Below are 6950 nucleotides of genomic sequence, written 5' to 3'. Positions count from 1 at the left end.
TGTGAGGTTTGCTGAGTAGGCTGCCAACATCTTTCTCAGATCAGGTACCCCTCACAGGCATGCGGGTGCTTCATCAACGAGCTCATCAGCTCAATGACTCACAGGAATACTATTTAATAGGAGCAGGGGTGGGAGCACACCACTTCACCTCCTAGCAAGGTTCACCCCTGGCATTGTGGTAAATGCAGTTTCGGTTACTCCCTTGTTTCAAGATTGTTCGAGTGTTTTGCCACAGTTGGCGCAAATAGTGCTGATCTCTAGACACGTGTTTCTGGTTCTTTAACTGTCATCAGTAGAGATTTCAGTCTTTCAAATTTGGGGTTTGCTGAGTAGGCTGCCAACATCTTTCTCATGTCAGGTACCTCTCACAGGCATGAGGGTTCTTCATCCATGAGCTTGTCAACGCAATGACTCAAGGGAGTACTATTAAACAGGATCAGGGGTGGGAGCACACCGCTTCACCTCCCAGAAAGGCTTGCCCCATGGCATTGTGGTAAATACAGTTTCGGTTACTTGCTTGGTTCAAGAGTGTTCGAGTGTTTCTCCAAAGTTGGCGCAGATAGTGCTGATCTCTAGACGCATGTTTCTGGTTCTTTAACCGTCATCATTAGAGATTACAGTCTTTGAAATTTTGAGTTTGCTGAATAGGCTGCCAACATCTTTCTCAGGTCAGGCACCTCTCACAGGCATGCGCGTGCTTCATCCACAAGCTTGTCAGCTCAATGACTCACGGGAGTACTACTAAACAGGAACAGGGTTGGGAGCACACCGCTTCACCTCCCAGCAAGGTTCGCCCCTGGCATTGTGGTAAATGCAGTTTCAGTTACTTCCTCGTTTCAAGAGTGTTTGAGTGTTTCGCCAGAGTTGGCGCAGATAGTGATGATCTCTAGACACGTGTTTCTGGTTCTTTAACCGTCATCAGTAGAGATTACTGTCTTTGAAATTTGGAGTTTGCTGAGTACGCTGCCAACATCTTTCTCAGGTCAGGTACCTCTCACAGGCATGCGGGTGCTTCATTCACGAGCTCGTCAGCTCAATGACTCACAGGAGTACTATTAAACAGGAACAGGGGTGGGAGCACACCACTTCACCTCCCAGCAAGGTTCGCCCCTGGCATTGTGGTAACTGCAGGTTCAGTTACTTCCTCGTTTCAAGAGTGTTTGAGTGTTTCGCCACAGTTGGCGCAGATAGTGCTGATCTCTAGACACGTGTTTCTGGTTCTTTAACCGTCATCAGTAGAGATTAAAGTCTTTGAAATGTGGGGTTTGCTGAGTAGGCTGCCAACATCTTTCTCAGGTTAGATACCTCTCATAGGGATATGGGTGCTTCATCCACGTGCTCGTCAGCTCAATGACTCACGGGAGTACTATTAAGCAGGATCAGGGGTGGGAGCACACTGCTTCACCTCCCAGCAAGGTTCGCCCGTGGCATTGAGGTAAATTCATTTGCAGTTACTTCCTTGCATCAAGAGTGTTCAAGTGTTTCGCTATAGTTGGCGCAGATAGTGCTGATGTCTAGACACATGTTTCTGGTTCTTTAACCATCATCAGTAGAGATTACAGTGTTTAAAATATGGGGTTTGCTGAGTAGGCTGCCAACATCTTTCTTTCTCATGTCAGGTACCTCTCACAGGCATGCGGGTGCTTCATCCACAAGCTCGCCAGCACAATGACTCACGGGAGTACTATTAAGGAGGAACAGGGGTAGGAGCACACTGCTTCACCTCCCAGCAAGGTTCGCCCTTGGCATTGTGGTAAATGCAGTTTCAGTTACTTGCTTGCTTCAAGAGTTTCCGAGTGTTTCGCCACTGTTGGCGCAGATAGTGCTGATCTCTAGACACGTGTTTTGGTTCTTTAACTGTCATCAGTAGAGATTACAGTCTTTGAAATTTGCGTTTGCTGAGTAGGCTGCCAACATCTTTCTCAGGTCAGATACCTCTCACAGGCATGCGGGTGCTTCATCCACAATCTCGTCAGCTCAATGACTCACGGGAGTACTATTAAGCAGGAACAGGGGTTGGAGCACACCGCTTCACCTCCCAGCAAGGTTCGCCCTTGGCATTGTGGTAAATGCAGTTGCAGTTACTTGCTTGCTTCAAGAGTGTTCGAGTGTTTCGCCACTGTTGGAGCAGATAGTGCTGATCTCTAGACACGTGTTTCTGGTTCTTTAACCGTCATCAATAGAGATTACAGTCTGAAATGTGGGTTTGCTGAGTAGGCTGCCAACATCTTTCTCAGGTCAGATACCTCTCACAGGCATGCGGGTGCTTCATCCACAATCTTGTCAGCTCAATGACTCACGGGAGTACTATTAAGCAGGAACAGGGGTGGAGCACACCGCTTCACCTTCCAGCAAGGTTCGCCCTTGGCATTGTGGTAAATGCAGTTGCAGTTACTTACTTGCTTCAAGAGTGTTAGAGTGTTTCGCCACAGTTGGCGCAGATAGTGCTGATCTCTAGACATGTGTTTCTGGTTCTTTAACCGTCATCAGTAGAGATTACAGTGTTTCAAATGTGGGGTTTCCTGAGTAGGCTGCCAACATCTTTGTCAGATCAGATACCGCTCACAGGCATGCGGGTGCTTCATCCACAAGCTTGTCAGCTCAGTGACTCACGGGAGTAGTATTAAGCAGGAACAGGGGAAGGAGCACACTGCTTCACTTCCCAGCAAGGTTCGCCCTTGGCATTGCGGTAAATGCAGTTTCAGTTACTTGTTTGCTTCAAGAGTGTTTGAGTGTTTCGCCACAGTTGGCGCAGATAGTGCTGATCTCTAGACACGTGTTTCTGGTTCTTTAACCGTCATCAGTAGAGATTACAGTCTTTGAAATTTGGGGTTTGCTAAGTAGGCTGCCAACCTCTTTCTCAGGTCAGGTATCTCTCACAGGCATGCGGGTGCTTCATCCATGAGCTCGTCAGCTCAATGACTCACTGGAATACTATTAAACAGTAACCGGGGTGGGAGCACACTGCTTCACCTCCAAGCAAGGTTCGCTCCTGGCATTCTGGTAAATGCAGTTTCAGTTACTTGCTTGCTTCAACAGTGTTCGAGTGTTTCGCCACAGTTGGCACAGATACTGCTGATCTCTAGACACGTGTTTCTGGTTCTTTAACCGTCATCAGTAGAGATTACAGTCTTTCAAATGTGGGGTTTGCTGAGTAGGATGGCAACATCTTTCTCAGGTCAGGTACCTCTCACAGGCACTTGGCTGCTTCATCCACGAGCTCGTCAGCTCAATGACTCATGGGAGTACTTAGGAACAGTGGTAGGAGGACACTACTTCACCTCCCAGCAAGCTTCGCCCCTGGCATTGTGGTAAATGCACTTTCAGTTACTTGCTTGCTTCAAGAGTTTTTGAGTGTTTTGCCACACTTGGCGCAGATAGTGCTGATTTTTAGACACGTGTTTATGGTTCTTTAAACGTCATCAGTAGAGATTATAGTCTTCGAAATTTTGGGTTTGCTGAGTAGGCTGCCAACATCTTTCTCAGGTCTGGTACCTCTCACAGGCATGCGGGTGCTTCATCCACGAGCTTGTCAGCTCAATGACTCACAAGAGTACTATTAAATTGGAACAGGAGTGGGAGCACACCGCTTCACCTCCCAGCAAGGTTCGCCCTTGGCATTGTGGTAAATGCAGTTTCAGTTACTTGCTTGCTTCAAGAGTGTTCGAGTGTTTCGCCACTGTTGGCGCAGATAGTGATGATCTCTAGACACGTGTTTCTGGTTCTCTAACCGTCATCAGTAGAGATTACATTCTTTGAAATTTAGGGTTTGCTGAGTAGGCTGCCAACATCTTTCTCAGGTCAGGTGCCTCTCACATTCATGCAGGTGCTTCATCCATGAGCTCGTCAGCTCCATGTCTCACGGGAGTACTATTAAACAGGAACAGGGGTGGGAGCACACCGCTTCGCATCTCAGCAAGGTTCGCCCCTGGCTTTGTTGTAAATGCAGATTCAGTTACTTGCTTGCTTCAACAGTGTTTCAGTGTTTCGCCACAGTTGGCGCAGATAGTGCTGATCTCTAGACACGTGTTTCTGGTTCTTTAACTGTCATCAGTAGAGATTACAGTCTTTCAAATTTGGGGTTTGCTGAGTAGGCTGCGAACATCTTTCTCAGGTCAGGTACCACTCATAGGCGTGCGGGTGCTTCATCCACGAGCTCGTCAGCTAAAAGACTCACTGGAGTACTATTAAAGAGGAACAGGGGTCGGAGCACACCGCTTCACCTCCCAGCAAGGTTTGCCCCTGGCATTGTGGTAAATGCAGTTTCAGTTACTTGCTTGCTTCAAGAGTGTTCGAGTGTTTCGCCACAATTGGCGCAGCTAGTGCTGATCTCTAGACAGGTGTTTCTGGTTCTTTAACCGTCATCAGTAGAGATTACGGTCTTTGAAATGTGGGGTTTGCTGAGTAGGCTGCCAACATCTTTCTCAGGTCAGGTACCTCTCACAGGCATGCGGGTGCTTCAAGCACGCGCTCGTCAGCTCAATCACTCACGGGAGTACTATTAAACAGGAACAGGGATGGGAGCACACCGCTTCACCTCCCAGCAAGGTTCGCCCTTGGCATTGTGGTTAATGCAGTTTCAGTTACTTGCTTGCTTCAAGAGTGTTTGAGTGTTTAGCCACAGTTGGCGCAGATAGTGCTGATCTCTAGACACGTGTTTCTGTTTCTTTAACTGTCATCAGTAGAGATTACAATCTTTCAAATTTGGGGTTTGCTGAGTAGGCTGCGAACATCTTTCTCAGGTCAGGTACCTCTCACAGTCATGCGGGTGCTTCATCCACGAGCTTGTCAGCTCAATGACTCACGGGAGTACTATTAAGCAGGAACAGGGGTGGGAGCACACCGCTTCACCTCCCAGCAAGGTTCGCCCCTGGCATTGTGGTAAATGAAGTTGCAGTTACTTGCTTGCTTCAAGAGTGTTTCCTACAGTTGGCGCAGATAGTGCTGATCTCTAGACACGTGTTTCTGGTTCTTTAACCGTCATCAGTAGAGATTACAGTTTTTGAAATTTGGGGTTTGCTAAGTAGGCTGCCAACCTCTTTCTCAGGTCAGGTATCTCTCACAGGCATGCGGGTGCTTCATCCATGAGCTCGTCAGCTCAATGACTCACTGGAATACTATTAAACAGTAACCGGGGTGGGAGCACACTGCTTCACCTCCAAGCAAGGTTCGCTCCTGGCATTCTGGTAAATGCAGTTTCAGTTACTTGCTTGCTTCAACAGTGTTCGAGTGTTTCGCCACAGTTGGCACAGATACTGCTGATCTCTAGACACGTGTTTCTGGTTCTTTAACCGTCATCAGTAGAGATTACAGTCTTTCAAATGTGGGGTTTGCTGAGTAGGATGGCAACATCTTTCTCAGGTCAGGTACCTCTCACAGGCACGTGGCTGCTTCATCCACGAGCTCGTCAGCTCAATGACTCATGGGAGTACTTAGGAACAGTGGTAGGAGGACACTGCTTCACCTCCCAGCAAGGTTCACCCCTGGCATTGTGGTAAATGCACTTTCAGTTACTTGCTTGCTTCAAGAGTTTTTGAGTGTTTTGCCACACTTGGCGCAGATAGTGCTGATTTTTAGACACGTGTTTATGGTTCTTTAAACGTCATCAGTAGAGATTATAGTCTTCGAAATTTTGGGTTTGCTGAGTAGGCTGCCAACATCTTTCTCAGGTCTGGTACCTCTCACAGGCATGCGGGTGCTTCATCCACGAGCTTGTCAGCTCAATGACTCACAAGAGTACTATTAAACTGAAACAGGAGTGGGAGCACACCGCTTCACCTCCCAGCAAGGTTCGCCCTTGGCATTGTGGTAAATGCAGTTTCAGTTACTTGCTTGCTTCAAGAGTGTTCGAGTGTTTCGCCACTGTTGGCGCAGATAGTGATGATCTCTAGACACGTGTTTCTGGTTCTCTAACCGTCATCAGTAGAGATTACATTCTTTGAAATTTAGGGTTTGCTGAGTAGGCTGCCAACATCTTTCTCAGGTCAGGTGCCTCTCACATTCATGCAGGTGCTTCATCCATGAGCTCGTCAGCTCCATGACTCACGGGAGTACTATTAAACAGGGGGAACAACATTTACAACGCAACTTTTACAACGCACTACACTTACAACGCATTTTTTACAACGCAACATCCATTACAACGCATTCCATTACATAGCATGACACTACAACGCATTTTTAAAAACTACCTTTACAACGCATTCCATTACATCGCATACTACCTTTACAACGCATACCATTACAACGCATAATATTACACTACACTATCCAACACTTACCCTACTGTTGCACCCCCTGGAGTTAGAATAGCAATTTTTACCCCTATACTATCCAACACTTTCCCTACTGTTGCACCCCCTGGAGTTAGAATAGTAATTTTTACCCCTATACTATCCAACACTTTCCCTACTGTTGCACCCCCTGGAGTTAGAATAGTAATTTTTACCCCTATACTATCCAACACTTACCCTACTGTTGCACCCCCTGGAGTTAGAATAGTAATTTTTACCCCTATACTATCCAACACTTACCCTACTGTTGCACCCCCTGGAGTTAGAATAGCAATTTTTACCCCTATACTATCCAACACTTTCCCTACTGTTGCACCCCCTGGAGTTAGAATAGTAATTTTTACCCCTATACTATCCAACACTTACCCTACTGTTGCACCCCCTGGAGTTAGAATAGTAATTTTTACTCCTATACTATCCAACACTTACCCTACTGTTGCACCCCCTGGAGTTAGAATAGTAATTTTTACCCCTATACTATCCAACACTTACCCTACTGTTGCACCCCCTGGAGTTAGAAAAGTAATTTTTACCCCTATACTATCTAATACTTACCTTAAATGCAATTTAATATTATGCGTTGTAATGGTATGCGTTGTAAAGGTAGTATGCGATGTAATGGAATGCGTTGTAAAGATAGTTTTTAAAAATGCGTTG

Source organism: Triturus cristatus, chromosome 10 (assembly GCF_964204655.1).
Source record: "Triturus cristatus chromosome 10, aTriCri1.1, whole genome shotgun sequence".
NCBI classification, from domain to species: Eukaryota; Metazoa; Chordata; class Amphibia; order Caudata; family Salamandridae; genus Triturus; species Triturus cristatus.
The sequence above is the reverse complement of the archived record's forward strand: the minus strand, read 5'-3'. Positions refer to the sequence as shown.